The sequence below is a fragment of the Ovis aries genome, chromosome 24, assembly GCF_016772045.2.
Source record: "Ovis aries strain OAR_USU_Benz2616 breed Rambouillet chromosome 24, ARS-UI_Ramb_v3.0, whole genome shotgun sequence".
In the NCBI taxonomy this organism is placed as follows: Eukaryota; Metazoa; Chordata; class Mammalia; order Artiodactyla; family Bovidae; genus Ovis; species Ovis aries.
The window spans coordinates 8,096,019-8,112,689 of NC_056077.1; the positions used below are offsets into that span (position 1 = coordinate 8,096,019).

At 50.0% G+C, this 16,671-nt stretch overlaps 1 protein-coding gene across 1 annotated transcript in view; it reads left to right on the top strand.

Moving 5' to 3' along the window:
- The first annotated feature begins 4,755 nt into the window (after positions 1 to 4,755).
- ABAT (4-aminobutyrate aminotransferase) overlaps positions 4,756 to 16,671 on the top strand; it is an 85,719-nt gene continuing 73,803 nt past the window's right edge. The window contains exon 1 of the mRNA XM_004020759.6: positions 4,756 to 4,879. The gene's annotated coding sequence lies outside the window, so the exon portion shown is untranslated. The remainder of the gene's footprint in view (positions 4,880 to 16,671) is intronic.

Sequence of the window (16,671 nt, forward strand, 5' to 3'; positions counted from 1 at the left end):
CAAAGAGTCAGACATGACTGAGCAGCTAAACAAAAAACAACAGCAAAACTGAGTCAGGGAGGAGGAGCGGCCCCCGGGGGTCCCTGGGCCTGTGAGCGGCGGGGCTGCGTGGGCACCCAGTGAGTGGGCTCCACTGTAGCCTCTAAGGGCTCCAGACCTCAAAGATCACGTTGGTTCACATGGACCCACCCAGCTCCACTTGCTGTGTGGTATCACAGACTGGAGGGTGGGCCGAGGCAGGCGAGGGTCACAGGCATTCTGCTCAGGACCCAGTGTGATAGATGTCAGGCCCTTGGTGACACATAGGACCATGGCGTAGGGGGGAGGGCTGTCACCTGCCTGTGGCTACAGAGGAGAGTGGAGGATATTTAAATGTTACATGCTGCAACAAAGATGGAAGGTCCCTCCTGCCACAACCTAGAGACCTGGTGCAGCCAAATATCTTGAAGAAAAAAAAAGATATTAAGGAGTTCCCATCCTGGGTCTCAAAAGACACTTGCTCCTTGGAAGAATAGCTATGACAACGTAGACAGTGTATTAAAAAGCAGCGTCATTACTTTGTTGACAAAGGTCTATATGGTCAAAGCCATGGTTTTTCCATTAGCCATGTACAGATGTGAGAGTTGGACTATAAAGTCTGAGCGCTGAAGAATTGATGCTTTGAAACTGTGGTGTTGGAGAAGACTCTTGAGAGTCCCTTGGACTGCAAGGAGATCAAACCAGTCAATCCTAAAGGAAATCAACCCTGAATATTCACTGGAAGGACTGATGCCAAAGCTCCAATACTTTGGCCACCTGAAGGGAAGAGCTGACTCATTGGAAAAGATGCTGGGAAAGATTGAAGGCAGGCGAAGGGGGCGACAGAGGATGAGATGGTTGGATGGCATCACCGATTCAATGGTGATGGAAGTTGGTGATGGACAGGGAAGCCTGGTGTGCTACAGTCCATAGGGTCGCAAGGAGTCAGACACGACTTGGAGACTGAACAACAAATCCTGGGTCTCAGTCAGTCTCTGGAAGACACCTGGAACCCCAGGCGGCCCCACAGGAAAATGGTGGGGCTGTGGGAAATGCAAACAAAGCTGAGGTGAGCAGGGCTTTCTCCACCTGCCAACAGTTTTCTTCACAAGAGTCACAATGAAGCTATTGGAGAACCAGCTTGCGAAGCACTTGGCTCTGAAAATCCTTCTCACAGGCTCCTCCAAGCAGAAACAAGGCAGTGCCTCCTGAATGTCCTATGCCAGGCCCTAACCCGCAGTGATGCTCCATACGTAGATGAATGAATGAGTGAACAGATGAATGGAGACGCCGCCGCCCACTTTGTCTCCCCTGATTGCCTTAGACCAGGGCTTGGCAAACTTTTCCTGAAAACGCCAGATGGTAGATATTTTTGGCTTTGCAGGCTGTATGGTCTCTGTCGCAACTGCTCCTCGGCTCTGCCGGGGTAGCACAAAGACAGCCACAGACATCCAGAAGTGGGTGGTGCGGCTATGTTCCAGTAGAACCTCGTGCACAGTGAAATGTGAATTTTATGCGATTTTCTTGCGATACAAAATATTCTTCTTTTCATTTTTTTTTCTACCATTTACAGTGTAAACCCCATTTTATAGCCCAGATTGCAGGTCATGTAAACGGATGGTGGGTTGCATTTGACTACACTTTTGCTTTTTGTTTTTCATGTTAACTATTTGTTCTTAGTACAAAAGCAATGTGTGTATATATATATATATATATATGACACAAGAAACATGCAGATAAAATAAAATTATAGTCATCCACAATTTGAACATGCAGAGATAACTACTTCTGCTCTACTAGTGGGCATTTATTTTTTTTTCAGTTATCGATCTATGCATCATCTTTATTGGTGATGTCCAGTGTGATAGACAGGAGCTTCCCTGGTGGCTCAGAGGTAAAAGAATCCACCTGCAATGAGGGAGACATGAACTCGATCCCTCGGTAGGGAAGATCCCCTGGAGGAGGAAATGGCAACCCACTCCAGTATTCTTGCCTGGGAAATTCCATGGACAGAGGAGCCGTGTGGGCTACATCCATGGGGTCATGAGCGTTGGACACAATTTAAGGACTAAATCACCACCACCACCAATGTGTAACTATTTAACTTAAAACAAAAGTTAGATAATATTTTAAAATTCCATTTCACAATCAACTAATGACATGTGAAGTGTTCCATACCTACCTTGGCTGGTGGCTACCATATTGAACAGCACATTTCCACCATCATGGAAGGTTCTATTAGACAGTATTGATTTATTGATATCTATTTATTTAGATTTACCAAAAATAGAACACCAAATAAGCTTTTTTTGGCAAATATCTTTTACCCACTTAATATTTTGAGTAAACCATTCAATATTCAATACCTATGTTTTATTTAATTCCATACCATTCAATATTCAACATCTATGCTGTATTGGAGGCATCTAATTTCATGCAACAGATGTCCTTTCTGAGTCCCTGTTGTACTCAACTTATAAGTACTTATAAGTTGTTTCTAGATTTTTGCTACAAGAAACAAAATGACAGTAAACCACTTTATTACTAAACTTTAGCACCTTTCATTGTTTTAGGATAAATTCATAGAGGTTTAACTGCTAGATCAAAGGGTAAGCTTATTTTTCAGATTTTTTGAATAGGAATACTCAGTTTCTTCCCAGAAAGGCTTTGCACATTGATATTCCCTACAGCAATTTATGAAATTGTCCACTTCCTTGAAACTTCCACAAATAATCCTAATTATAATAATAAAAACAAGGCCATTTTGGTAGATGAAAATTTCCATCTCTTTAACTTGCCTTTCTTTGGCAAACCTTCCTTCCTTCCATATTTACTGACCATTTTATTTCTTTGGACAGTAAAAGGGATTATCTGCATGGCTTGGGTTTTAAGGAAAAATTTATAACCCAGGCCTCATAAAGTTCTGCAAGGTGACAGCATTAACATACCAAAGGGACTGGCAAAGCTCTCGGTTTTAGCAGAACCGTGGTTTGGTGGTACGTTCTATCTATTCCTTTGTAGTATTCTTCGTTTGGGGCTGCACTGGGTCTTCGTTGCTGCGCTCAGGTTTTCTTGAGCTGCAGTGAGCTGGGGCTACTCTCTAGTAGTGGTGCAGCGGCTTCTCACTGCAGTGTCTTCTCTAATTCTGGAGCACAGGCCCTAGAGCTCGCAGCCTTCAGTATTTGTAGCCCACAGGGTTAGTAGCCTCTCGGCATGTGGGATCTTCCCAGAGCAGGGATTAAACCCATGTCCTCTGCATTGGCAGGCAGCTTCTTAACCACTGGACCACCAGGGAAGCCCTCCTTTGTACTATTCTCATTTATTGTTTCTTTTGGTCCCTGTAGTCACAGACCACACTAGACGGCAGGTGGTTTGTTCGGCAGTTTTTAAATGTATTCATTCGCTTTGGCGTGCTCAGTTGCTTTAGTCATGTCCGACTCTGTCACCCCATGGACTGTAGCCCGCCAGGCTCTTTTGTCCATGGGATTATCCAGGCAAGAATACTGGAGTGGGTTGCCATGCCCTCTTCCAGAGGATCTCCCCAACCCAAGGATCGAACCTGAGTCTCCTGTGTCTCCTACATTACAGGTGAATTCTTTACCCACTGAGCCACCTGGGAAGCAAACCCCCGCCCCACAACTTTTTTTTTTTCTTAATATTTATCTTAATTCCAAGGACTATAGTCCTGCTCGCCTAATCGGATATAGGGCAGCCTGGATTCATGGAAGGCAGGAAGGAAGGACCTCAGGGTTTTGCAAGATGCAAACAAAGAAAATAGTTACCTGATCAGGCTGAGTGGGGAAACCCAAGCTGTATTCTTTCTTGGCATTTTTAATTCTGTAACAGCTATTCATCAGGAGCACTTCGTGAGCTCTTGTTGTTTTCTGATGGGTAGTTTCCTGTGTCTTTGATTTTACCATTGAACCAATGCATCCTCTTTCCAAATACCTGTAGAAAGCTACTGGGCTGGCAGTTATTCACACTTTAGTATTAGCTAGTCTTCATACAGCACTTTAAGTTTTGTAAAGGCAGCTTCATCACATCTACCCTCTCACTTGTGCTCATGAAGGAGGCGTTAGTGCCCGAGGAACCATGGGCTCCTAGTCCAGTGATTTTTGCACTGCCCCAAGGATGCACTAGCTGGGAGGTGTTAAATGAATGGCAGCTCAGAGAGCTGAGAGCGAGAAGACCCTGAGCACTTGCCCGGAGGGAGGGTGTGCGTGGGCGGGGTGGTGGTGGTGGGTGGAAGGGGACTCTATGCTCTTTTGCCCTCCCTTTCTTACGGAACCTTGTCTAACTCTGAATCTAGGCTTCCCGGAGCCCGAGATCTAAGGCTCATGGTGCAGAGGGGGCAGCTACACACGTCTGCAGCCCCCAGTATCCAGAAAAGGGGCAGGGGGCAATTAAGGTCTAGGTTAAACCAGCCTATAGAGCCTCTCCCCCCCCCCCGCCCCCCATTTCAGAGACTGGCTCCCCACACCCCAGCTCGGCTGGGGCTCCTCGCCGCCGCGGTCACAATCCGGCTCCTCCATCCCGGCCCTCGCGGCCCCTCCTCCGGGCCCCCGGCTCCTCCGGGCCCCCGGCTCCTCCGCCCCCGGGAGGCCGGACTCTGCCCCCGGCCCGCCTTCCCCCGCCCTCCCGGGGGCGGTGGCCCGTGGCGGGCGCGCTCATTGGCGGTGGCGCGCGCGAGGGCCGGGACCCGCAGCGCTGATTGGCCAGCGCGGCTCGGCGGAGCCCAGAAGCCCGGCGAGTCGCTGGGGGAAGCGAGGCAGAGACCGGCCGCCGCCGGAGCGCAGGACGCCGATCGCTCAAGTCGCAGCCGGGCGGATTGGAGTCCGCACATTGGAGCAGAGGCCTGGAGGTAAGGACCTGGCGCCGGGTCGCTTGAGGCGAGCCCTTTCGCGCTAGCTGAGATGGAATCCTTCGGCCCTGCCCCCTAGGGAGCAAAAACGGGGCATCTTCTCTTAAGAGACCGAGCCCTCATCTTTCCGAGACGCGGGTCCCTCTGTCCCGAAAAGAGACAGCCGTCCACCGTCCAGAGAGCAAAATAGTTTCCTTTTCCCTTCGGACATGGGCCCCCCAGCTCTAGAAATAAGATTGCTCTCCCCACATTCCCCCTTGGAATGGAACGTGCTTCCCTCCGCCCCCAAAGTGGGTTCCAGCCTCCCCGGGTTTCTAGGGCCCATCATTTCTTGGGAGACGCATGCCTCTACCCCGTCCCTAAAAAACTAAGTTTGGATTCTTCTCCCCACCCTCCCTTCTCAGCTCGGAGATAACGGGGTGCTTCCCCCCAGGAGGGAAAATAAGCCCCTCCCTAAAAGAAGGATATCGCTGGCCAGAGACGCTGCATATAACCCTCAAATGCAATCAGACCTCCGTGTAACCCCACCCCCCCAACTCAGAAACTGGACTCAATTCCCTGTCTCCCCCCGCGCCAACCCCTCTTCATCCATCAGAGAGAGAAGATTGATTGCCTTGAACACCTTTACATTTAAGGCATTTGGGAGATTACTCCTCTTTCTCAAGATGCAAGAGGAGGGGTTTTCACATTCAGAAACAGGGCAAGGCTCCGGTCACTCGTCTGGACCAAGCCACACACCTCACCCCACCCCTTTAACGCTTTTGCGTTAAATCCCATCCCATTAACCACCACCCCTACCCTGTCCCATCCCTCCCACCTCTCTACTCCACCTAATCCCATCTCCTTTCCTCTCCCACGATTGCCAGAGATAAGAGCAGAGGTTGAGGTTTAGTAAGAAGTTTAGAAGACTGAAACCCTTAGAACTGGGCTCCTCAGCCTAGAGATCATACCGGAGCCGCCAAACTGCCAGCAGAGATGGCCTCTGAGGCAGCAGGACCAGTGAGGACCACCGCCCCCCCCCGCCAAAACACACACACATACACAAAGGACTGTGTTCCAAATAAACTCCCCTGAGACGGACCAACCCCTCTCCTGGAGAAGAGGGTGTCCATGCAGAGAGAAGGGCCCCCATTTGCCTCCTGGGGCTCCCCCTTCCTAGCTCCTGTGGACATTGCCCTGTGGAATTCCCTAGGCCCTTAGCCAAGAGAGATGCTTGCAGGAGCCATCCATCGGACTGGCTTCAGTGAAGCTGGACTGAGGGACAGGTTGATGGTGACCTGATGGGGGCAGGGAACCGCTTTGATCCGGTGGGTCAGAGTCAGGGGTGGCAGCAGAGGAGAAAAAGCAAGGAGCTTTGCTTTGGAGCTGCAGCTGAGAGGTGGAGAAAGGAGAAGTGTGTGTCCCAGATGCCCAAAGAGGTCAGCCCCGAAAAGAGAGAAATGGCGCTACCTGGAGACCTTAGACCTCCCAGGGACTTGAGACCAAAGATCTTGCTCCTTCATTTGACACTTGAACAAGCAGAGGCACCGAGATGGGAAGAGACTTGCTCAAGGTCACCCAGCCAGAGAGTGGCGAAGCTGGTCACAGCCTCTCTGGGACTCGTGGACCGGCAGGGTCCGGAATACTACCTCCTGTCCTCACATTTAGAACCAAGGTGGTTGGGCACCAGGCTCCCCACTTGTCAGAGGTGGTGCAGAGGCTTCGCCAATGTCACGCAGCTAGGAGGGGACACAGCTGGAACTCGGTGCCGCCCCCCAGCAGGCCGCTGTGTAGAATCCATTCCCAGGCCCCTGCACTTCCCCCCTCAGCCCGTGGCATCTTTTTTATTGAGCCAACTGCCAAATCTAGGGTTGCCAGAATCCGAATGGACTCAGGATGGCAAGTGAGATCAGTTGTATTAGTCTGGAGCTGCTGCTGCTGCTGGAGTATCTGTTGCAGGCGAGGCTTGCTCCAGGCTCTTTGGACAGCACCCCACCCCCACCCCCACCCCCGCAATGGAAGTCACAGCCCCTCCCTCCAGGGCCCCCTCCCTATCCATCCCTGCCTTTTCCCTGTGACCCCAAGTTCTCTGCTGCTATGTGCCACCCTAGCTCAGAGCCTGCTTCTTTTCCTGAGGCATTGAACCCCCACAGAGCAGCAGTAACCAGGTCCCTACAGATGGGAGGGTCTTGAGGTGGGGACTGCCCCCTGCCTCCAGCTGAGGGCTTGGCCGTGCTCCAAGTTGGAGCAGGGATCCAAGTTCAAGGTGCCAAGGTGAAAGTTCACAGTATGAGGGAGAAGCTCAGTGCAGTGGGGGTCGAGGGATCCATCTCTGGCCCCTCTATTCAGGGTCAGAGCCCAGATTTGCTACTTAGTATGTGTCTTGGTGGAATGACTAACCTCTCTGCAGCTAATTCCCTTAGTGTCCTTATTAGGGTAAAATGAGTTCGTCCTGGTAAAGTACATAGCATATGGCGAGTGACGGGAAGCAGTGATTATGACAAGTCATAAAACCTCTAAACCTGGGTAGGGAGCTTATGCTTTTAGGTAAGACTTATGACTCCCAATGTAGATCATCTGTCAGGCAGCGAGCAGTCAGCTCTTGCTTGGAGGCTAGGATGGTGTCTTCCCAGAGAGATGGTACGGGATGTGGAATGCACCCCAGGCCCTAAAGTCAGATGGAGCCGGGGATCTACTGGTACCGCTGGCTGGGCAACGTTGGGCAGGTCATCACCTCTCTGAGCCTCAGTTTCCCCATCTTCAAATTGGGCTTGTTGGTGGGGGGAGAGGCTAGGCATCAGATAAAAGATAGGTCTAGAGCAGGGTTTTCTTTTTTTTAAATCATCAACAGTGTTGCCATTTGGGGCCGGATCATTCTGTGTTGCCAGGGGCGGGGAAAGGGGGCTGTCCCATGCATTGTAGGGTGTGGAGCCGCATCCTTACCCTCTACCCAGTTAAAGCCAGTTGCTACCATTTCTAGTGATGGCAACTAAAATCATCTCCAAGCATGTCCTCTGGGGGGCAAAATCCCCCTCCCCGCATTGAGAACTGCTGGTCTAATGTAGATTCTCCACTCATAGTGGATGATTGACGTTAGGAGAGCATCCTTCTTACTCAGGCTCCTCGTTCCACTTTGTGCATCATAGAGGTCATGTGTCAACTGCTGAGCCTCCTAATGTTGAGGGCAAAATTAACCCCTCACATTTCAACAGGAAAATCCAGAGCACCTCCATGTGCATTACTGTAAGCTTCCCATTTTACAGGTGAGCAAACTGAGGCCCATGGAGGTTAAAGGACTCTGCTAACAGCATTACCCCCATCCCTGCTAGAAGTCAAAGCAACTGTCCCTGCTGGAAGTCAAAGACAGTTTTAGAAATAACCTAGTTCTGGAGCCATCTCAGTTCCTTTAGCAGTCTCAGAATTTTAACTGCATGCTCTGGGGCCCAGCCATCCCATGGCTAAGAAAAAATCTCCTGTAGAAATGCTAGGCCAAGAAAGAATCTCCTGTAGAAATGCTGGCCAATGCAAGAATGTTCACCCAAGGGCTTGGCAATCCAAGATGGGAAGGGGTTACATTATGTGGAAAAATGAGCTGTCTTTTTAGGAGAATGGGGTGGAACTATGCTGCTGACCTGGAGAGATCTCTAAGACATCATTTAGTGAAAATGATAGTCACAGGATCGGTATATAGGTATTTTAGTAAGTATGTGTACATACATACAGGGAAGCGAGAAACATGAAAGAGGCCTCTGTGTGTGTGTGTGTGTGTGTGTGTGTGTGTGTGTGTGTGTGTGTGTGAATGTCTGTCCATGGGGGAGGAAGAGGAAACAGGATTCTTTAGCCAGCTTACCGTGCATTAAAGGTGAGCCAGACACAGCCCCCAGAGGTTGAGACTTGCTCGAAGTCCTTTAGCCACGAAGATGGCAGGGGATGACTGCGTCCCGAGTTCTGCACACCAGGCTGGGGCTCTTTCAGCTGCCTGGCCCCCAGGAAAGAGGCAGGCAGGGTCTGAGGACTGGATGTTCCTGCACACCCACTCCCTCTTTCCTGGAACGTGGTCATGCCAGAAGCTGCCAGTGACCGGAACTCAGGCCTTTGAGCTTCCTAAGAGTTCTGGAGCCAGAAGACAGAGATCTGAGGCCTCATGTCCACAGGCTGAGCCTCCGTCCTGCCCACAGGGGGTTTTTGTCACCAGCATCCTGGTGGGGCCTGAGGTCACACTGACCAGAGCTGAACTGGGCTTCCACCAGCATGAGGGGGGCTTCCCTGGTGGCTCAGATGGTAAAGAATCCACCTGCAATGTGAGAGACCTGGGTTCAATCCCTGGGTGGGCAAGATCCCCGGAGAAGGGAATGGTTACCAACTCCAGTGTTCTTGCCTGGAGAATCCCATGGACAGAGGAGGCTGGCAGGGCTGCAGTCTGTGGGGTCATAGAGTCAGACCCGACTGAGCCACTAACACTTCCACTTCCCATTTTTCCTCGCATCATGACAGCCTAGGCTGTGGCCATTCTGTCTGTCAGTGTTTTCCATCTTTAGAAGGTGAAAGAAAGGAAAGAAGGAAGGCATAAAGGAAGAAAAGAAAGAAAGGGAGAAAGGGGGGAAGGTAGACGGAGGTGCAATGGGAGAACGCAGCTCTGGGTTACTGTGAGGACTGGCTGAAACCCTTGTTCAAGCACCTGGTACCTAGCCCCTCTTCAGTAGTGTGAGCCCTGCTCTCCCCATCTCTCTCTCCTTGTCTGCCCTCCTTGCCAGGAAGCCCGGGACAAAAGCATTGTGGGTGACAGCTGGGGGGCCTGAGGGCTTCCAGAACGCCCGGCTGGCTGAATCACCACCCGCTCCCCACTGCATCCCTGCAGAAGGCCCAGGAGGTGGTTCTGAGCTGTGTGTCCTCCTTTGTCTCCACCACGTCTGACTAGCCTCGCTTTCCTAGAGGCACCAGGCATTTTAAACTGTCTTACCCATCCCAGGAATGGCATCGCCTGATACAGCCTCTAATCACACACTCTCTCTGTCTTGGGGTCGACTTCCCAAGGACAAATTGCACTCCTCCTTCAAAAGCTGTCTCCGTGACCCTTCCCGCCTCCAGCCTCCCCCCAGCGAGGATCCGTTTATCCTCAGAACTGAGCGCTTAAACATCTGAGGCTTCCTTGGGTCTGTGACTGTTGACTGGGTTTCCTCCCCATCTGTATCCCTGGCACACAGTAGACACTGGATGAGCGTTTACTGCGCAGTGTGTGCAAGCGAGTGCTTGTGTGCTCATTCGTGTCTGACTCTTTGCAACCCCATGCACTGTAGCCCACCAGGCTCCCCCTGTCCATGGGATTCTCCAGGCAAGAATACTGGAGTGGTTTGCCATTTCCTTCTCCAGGGGGCCTTCCTGACCCAGGGTTTAAGCCAGCATCTCTTGCATCTCCCCCATTGACAGGCGAATTCTTTATTACTGCACCACCTGGAAAGCCCCAGGTGATTAACAAAATGTGTATGGAATCTTAGTTCCCTAACCAGGGATCAAACGCATGTCCCCTGCATTAGGGGTGGAGAATCTTAACCACTGGACTGCCGGGTAAATCCCTTAATAATTTTAAAAGGTACAATGCAGTGACATTAAGTACTTTCACAGTGTCGTGCAACTATCACCTCTCTCTGGTTCCAGAACTCTTTCATCATACCGAAAGGAAACCTGGTCCCCATGAAGCAGTCACCCTCCCTTCCCCCAGCCCCTGCCAACCATTTGTCTGCTTTCTGATTCGATAGATTTGCCTGGTCTGACTGCTTCATATAAATGGCATCATCCAACATGTAGCATATTGGTCTGACTTCTCTGCGGTAGCATATATCAATACATTGCTCCTTTTCATGGCTAAATAATATTCTATTGCATGGATTATAGGCCAGTTGGTTTATCCGTCTGTCAGTTGAGGGACATTTGGGCTTCCGACTTTTGACGGCTATGAATGATGCAGCTGTGGACATATGTGGACAAATTTCAGCTTGAAGATCTGCTTTCTGTTCTTTGGGGAGTGGAACTGCTGGGTCCCATAGTAGCTCTTTGCTTAACCTTTTGAGGAACCGCCATGCCAGACTCCACCATTTTATAAGCCCACCAGCAATGTGCAAGGGTTCCAATGTTTTCCACATTTTTGTCAACATTTGTCATTTTCCGATTACTAGTATTACAATGTATTACCTTATTCTAGTGCATATGAAGCGGTATGTGATTGTGGGGGGGTTTTAATCTTTTTTTCTCACTTTTTCTCACTGTGGTTTTGGTTTACGTTTCCCTAATGATTAGTGATGTTGAACATCTTTTCATGTGCTAATCGGCCTTTTATGTATCTTCTTTGGGGAAAGGTCCATTTAAGTCCTTTGCCCATTTTTGAATTGGGATGTTTGTCTTTTTGTTGCTGTTGTTGTTGTAAGAATTCTTTATATACCTAAGTACATCTTTGTCTTGCTATTTCCTCTAGCATTTAAATATTCACTTAGCTCCTGGGGGTCAGGCCCTGTCTCCTGACTTTGGGATGTCAAAGTGACTACAGTACAGTTCCTGCCCTCAAGGGGTTCCTAGTTTAGAGCAAAGTTTCTTTCTTTTTTCTTTTTTTTTTGCCTCACTTTGCAACTTGTAGAATCTTCATTCCCCAACCAGGAACTGAACACAGGCTCCAGCATTGAAAACACCAAGTCCTAACCACTCAACCACCAGGGAATTCCCAGAACAAAGCTTTTTTTACGACACTATTGCCACAGCTGGGGTGGGGTGGGCATGGAGGCGGGTGGGGTGTCCTGCGTACTATGGGATGTTCAGCAGCATTTCTGGGTTTTATCCCACTCAATGCCAGTAGCACACTTACCTCCCAGTTGTGACAAGCAATAATGTCCCCAGACATTGCTAGATATCCCCTGGCTGAGCATCAGTGGTTTAGAAGCTTAGACAGGCATGTCTAGCTACAACTTCTTGTGCCTAACAGGATGCCTAGTGGGCATTCACAACTTATCTGTTGGATGTTGGATGGGTGGGTAGATGGATAGATAGGTGAAATAATGCATGCAATTTACAGGGTCTGGACATGTGCCTGAAAGTCGACTACGTGAAACAAAACATTGTTCTTCCGACTGGAATATTGTACCCCTTTCTGCCTAGCACAGTAATTCTCAGACTTGCACATCAGAATTCCCTGAAGGATGTATTAAAACAGAGATCAACAGGTCCCACCACCAGAATTATCACTCTGTTGAGTCACTGGCCTGGCAGAATTCTCCCAACCTGGTTTCCATGCCTCTTGGGAACCCTGCACCCAACTACCCCGTCTCACCAACCTGTCCATCCTCAGAGTCTCAGAGTCTTAACTGTCAGCCTCTCCCACTTGGGGCACTAACATTTATTACTTTGAACGATCAGCAACCAGGGCTTCCCCAGTGGCTCAGCGGTAAAGAATCTGCCTGCAATGCAGGAGATACAGGAGACGAGGGTTCGATCTCTGGGTCAGGAAGATTCTCTGCAGGAGAGAATGGCAGCCCATGCCAGTAATCTTGCAGGGAAAATCCCATGGATAAAGGAGCCTGGCAGGGTACAGTCCTTGGAGTCACAGAGTCGGACACGGCTGAAGCAACTGAACACACATCAGCCACCTATTGGTTATCTGTCTTTCAGCCACTGCTCGGAGAGTTCCTGCAAAGCTGGGACTCACTCTGTCCTGGCATCTTGCTGCTCAAAGGTGGTCCAGCGCCCAGTGGCATGACATCGCTGGGGAGCTGGGGGGAAAATGCGGGCGCTTGGGCCCCACCCAGCATCCTACAAAATGCAGTCTGCTGTTTAACACTATCCTGGTGGGACGAGGGGCTTCATGTGCACCTTCAGGTCGTTTGGGAAGCTTGTCCTTGGCCATCTCTGTGACCTCACAACTCAGAGCTAACCCCTGTAGCTTCGCTGATGTGTTACCTTGACAGCAGCTGTTATACTGTAAATGGTGCCTGAGCCGGAACATCATTAGGGTGTTACTGGCCATCCATATCTCCGCTTGATGTATTTTATCTCTTGGAATGCCTGAACTGACCTTGCTTCACCCATTGGAAAGCCAGAGGGGCGGCGTCTTGCTCAAGGTCGGGCGATGACCATAAAGCAGAACGGAGAGATGGCCATCTGTTCCCTAGAGGGGAGCAGTTGAAACGCCACGGTTACAACACATGAAAATACAGGGCGGAAGGGTAGCGTTTGGAGGCTGCTGGGGTGCTTTTCACACGTGGAGAGCTGGGAGATGATTTAAAAGTGGGCCAAAAACAGGAACTGAAATGGTATTTTTTAATTAATTAATCTGTTTTGGCTGTGCTGGGTCTTCGTTGCTGTGTGGGTTCTCTATAGGTGCAGTGTCCGGGCGTCTCATTGCGGTGGCTTCTCTTGTTTCAGAGCAAAGGCTCCAGGGCGCATGTGGGCTCAGGACTTGCGGCTCTGAGACTGGGCTCACAGGCTCAGGAGTTGTGGCTCACGGGCTTAGTTGCCCCGTGGCATGCAGAGTCTTCCTGGACCAGGGATCGAACTCATGTCCCCTGCATTGGCAGACGGATTCTTAGCCACTGGACCACCAGGGAAGTCCTGAAATGGGTTTTTTTTTTCTTCTTCATTTATTCAGCCAGTGTTTGTTGAGCACTTTGTAGATGTCAGACATTGGCCTCCCATGCATGGTATTAACAAGGGAAACAAGGTCTCCCTCTTAGTGGCTTCTGTCTAGGTGGGCAGTCGAGCAACCTGCATTCATTCATTCCTAAGTGAACATGCCCGCTTGTTGCACAACTCCCGCTTGTCTTATACACTAATGGTAGGGTGTGTGTGTGCATGGTAACAAGAGACAAACACCCAGCTTCCACGCCAGAGGATCTTCTAGGCCAGCTGTCAGGATGTGCTGTGTGCGCTAAGTCACTTCAGTCGTGTCCGACTCTTTGTGACGCTATGGACCATAGGCCACCAGGGCCCTCTGTCCAGGGGATTCTCCAGGCAAGAATACTGGAGTGGGTTGCCATGCCCTTCTTCAGGGGAGCTTCCCAACCCAGGAATCGAACCAGAGTCTCTTATGTCTCCTGCATTAGCAGGCGGATTCTTTCCCACAAGTGCCACCTGGGAAGCCCAGCTATCAGGGAACAGGCCCATAAACAACCAATCAGAGAGAAGAGTAGCAGGAAGGTGGGAGTAGATAGAGAAGGAAGAGGTTCTCTGTCTCTGTACCTTGGCATGCTGGGAAAGAAATTTCTGGAGGAAAAGGCAGAAAAGACAGGAAAGATATTCTCAACAGATAGTGCACAAACAGGGGCTCACAGACTTCCTGGAAAACTCTTACAATCTTCAGGAAAAAGTAAAAAGAGGGGTAGTGATAAAACATTGACTCCCTTAGAGATACAAAGATGAACACTTAATGATTCTGTGAAGCTCATTCAATGAAAGAACCAAGCAGATTTTGGAAGAGGTTCAAAGGAAAAGTCAAATAAAGCACAGTTGTCTATGGAGTAAAGGAATGGTGAAATGCATTGCAAATGGAGGCAAAAAAATGACTGGACAAGACAGAACTGGCTCCTCTGTGAGATTCCTGGGCTTCCCAGGTGACTCACTGGTAAAGAATCCACCTGCCAATGCAGGAGACGTGGGTTCCATCCCTGGGTTGGGAAGATTCCCCTGGAGGAGGAAATGGCAACCCATTCCAATATTCTTGCCTGGAAAATCCCGTGGACAGAGGAGGCTGGCAGGCTACAGTCCATAGGGTTGCAATGAGTTGGACCGACTAAGCAGCTGAGCATGCTCACACACATCAGATTCCTACAACTTAGAAAGAGTTCGAAAAAAAAAAAAAGCTTGAAGATAATGTAACGAATAAGGCTAGAATCAGATATCTTAAAAGTTTGTGTGGTATGTAAACAATGCATGGTTTTCCATTGAGATGGCTTTTTTAATAAAAAAAAAAACAGTGTGCAGAGGATGGGGGAGGTGTTTGGCAGAGGCTCCCCAGGGTGGATGGCTAAGAAGAGGGGAGCTGTGAGAAGGCCAGATCATAAACAGCCTGGTGACCCTTGATGCTGAGTTTAGACTTGACCCAGAGACCCCTGGGGAACCTGGAAGGGTTTTAAGTAAGGAGGTGACCTGATTTGATTAGCACTTGAGAAATACTCTTCAGGAAGCTTCATGGAGAGTGGACTGACTGTAGGAGGAGCCTGTTTGTTAGAAGATGAGATGGTGGGGGCTTCACATAGAGTCGGGCTCAGCAGATTTTGTTTTTTTAAGGGGCAGATAGTAAATATTTGAGGCTTTGTGGGCCATGCAGCTATAGTCACAACCACTCGACTGTACCGTAAAATGTAAATGAATGGATGTGTTTGTGCGCTAATAAAACTTTATTTACACAAACAGGCTGGGGGGCGGAGGTCTCCCGCCTCCCAACCAGTTTGTCAATCCCTGACCTAGAGCGGCTAGAGCTGTCCATGGTTTTGACAGGCCTCCTGTATCCCTTTCTCTAGATGTTTAGAGTCTACCGGCAGCTATTGGTCAGGCTTCCCTGATGGCTCAGCCCCTGTTAGTGGGAGCAGGGACACCGGTCCCCAAACTTTGCGTGTGGGTTCCCTGAGGGAATCAGACAATCGCGGGGGCGGATCCCTGGCCTTTCAGCAAAAGCTTTCAGGACCTCGAAGCTCCTTCAGGGCGAGACTGGCTGAACAGCCTCTCAGAGCAGCCAAAAGAGGAAGCCACCACCACCACCTCGGCAGGGCCATTCCCATGCGAGATCAGAGCCTGCCTCCCTTCTCCTTGCCCAGAGCTGTAAATAGCTCTCTGCTGGCTTTGCAAGCCGAGCGCCGTTCTGGGGACAGGCTGGAAATGAGCACACCGAGGAGCATTTGTGCAAATTACTGCCTGCATGCGGATTTGCACGGCTGGCGTTCTGCCCCAGCCATAAGTGCACAGTCCTCCCAGAGGCTGAAAACGGGACTCAAAGAAGAGCCACCCACAGAAGAGCATGGACGCCACGACCTAGGGTCAGGGTCCCAGAGGCATCCAGGGCTGGGCTGCGAGGGTGATGATCAGCTTCAGGGACAAGAGGAAACATTCAGAGGACCCTGGACAGACTTTCAACTTAGGCTCTGTCCATCCTATTGCAATGGCCCATAAACACTGGCAGCTCATATTTGCCTAGCATTCAGCGGGTGCTAGGGCTGTTCTGAAGGTGTATTTGCTTATCTCATTGCTCGTAACAACCTAAAGAGGAAAGACTGATCAGGTTTCAGAGGTGGGAAATGCAGGCTCAGAATAGATGATTGACTTCAGGCGCTCATAATAAAAACATCAAGTCTAGAGAGAAACCCAGGCATACAGACCATCTGCTAATACTAAGCCCCATGGATGCCGCTGTTCTCTCTGGCCTCAGTTTACTCATCCGTCCATGGGAATAATCTTGACTTATCCTTTGATGTTCACAACAGAGTTTGCGAAGACCAGCTGCGATGGCAAATGAGAAAGCAGTGTTCGAAAGTCCAAAATCCTGAATGAAGCTAGGGGTGAGTGGGTTCAAAGTTCAAAGCGCTTCCAGAGGCAGCCAACAACTTGGATCATTTGCAGTAATTGATCAGGTTCAAACCTGTGCAGCCCCTTGACATCCTGCTATGGGCTTAGGTTGGAGTCCGTTGCTTAGATGTTCCTTTGGTGTCAAGGAAGAAGTCCTATGTTTGGAAAGCAGCTGTGTATCTGGCCTCCTGAGCTCCCTGGAGGTTGTGACTTCTGGGTCTCAGTTTCCTCATCTGTAAAATGGCAACAATACTGCCTTTTGAAATAGCATATTG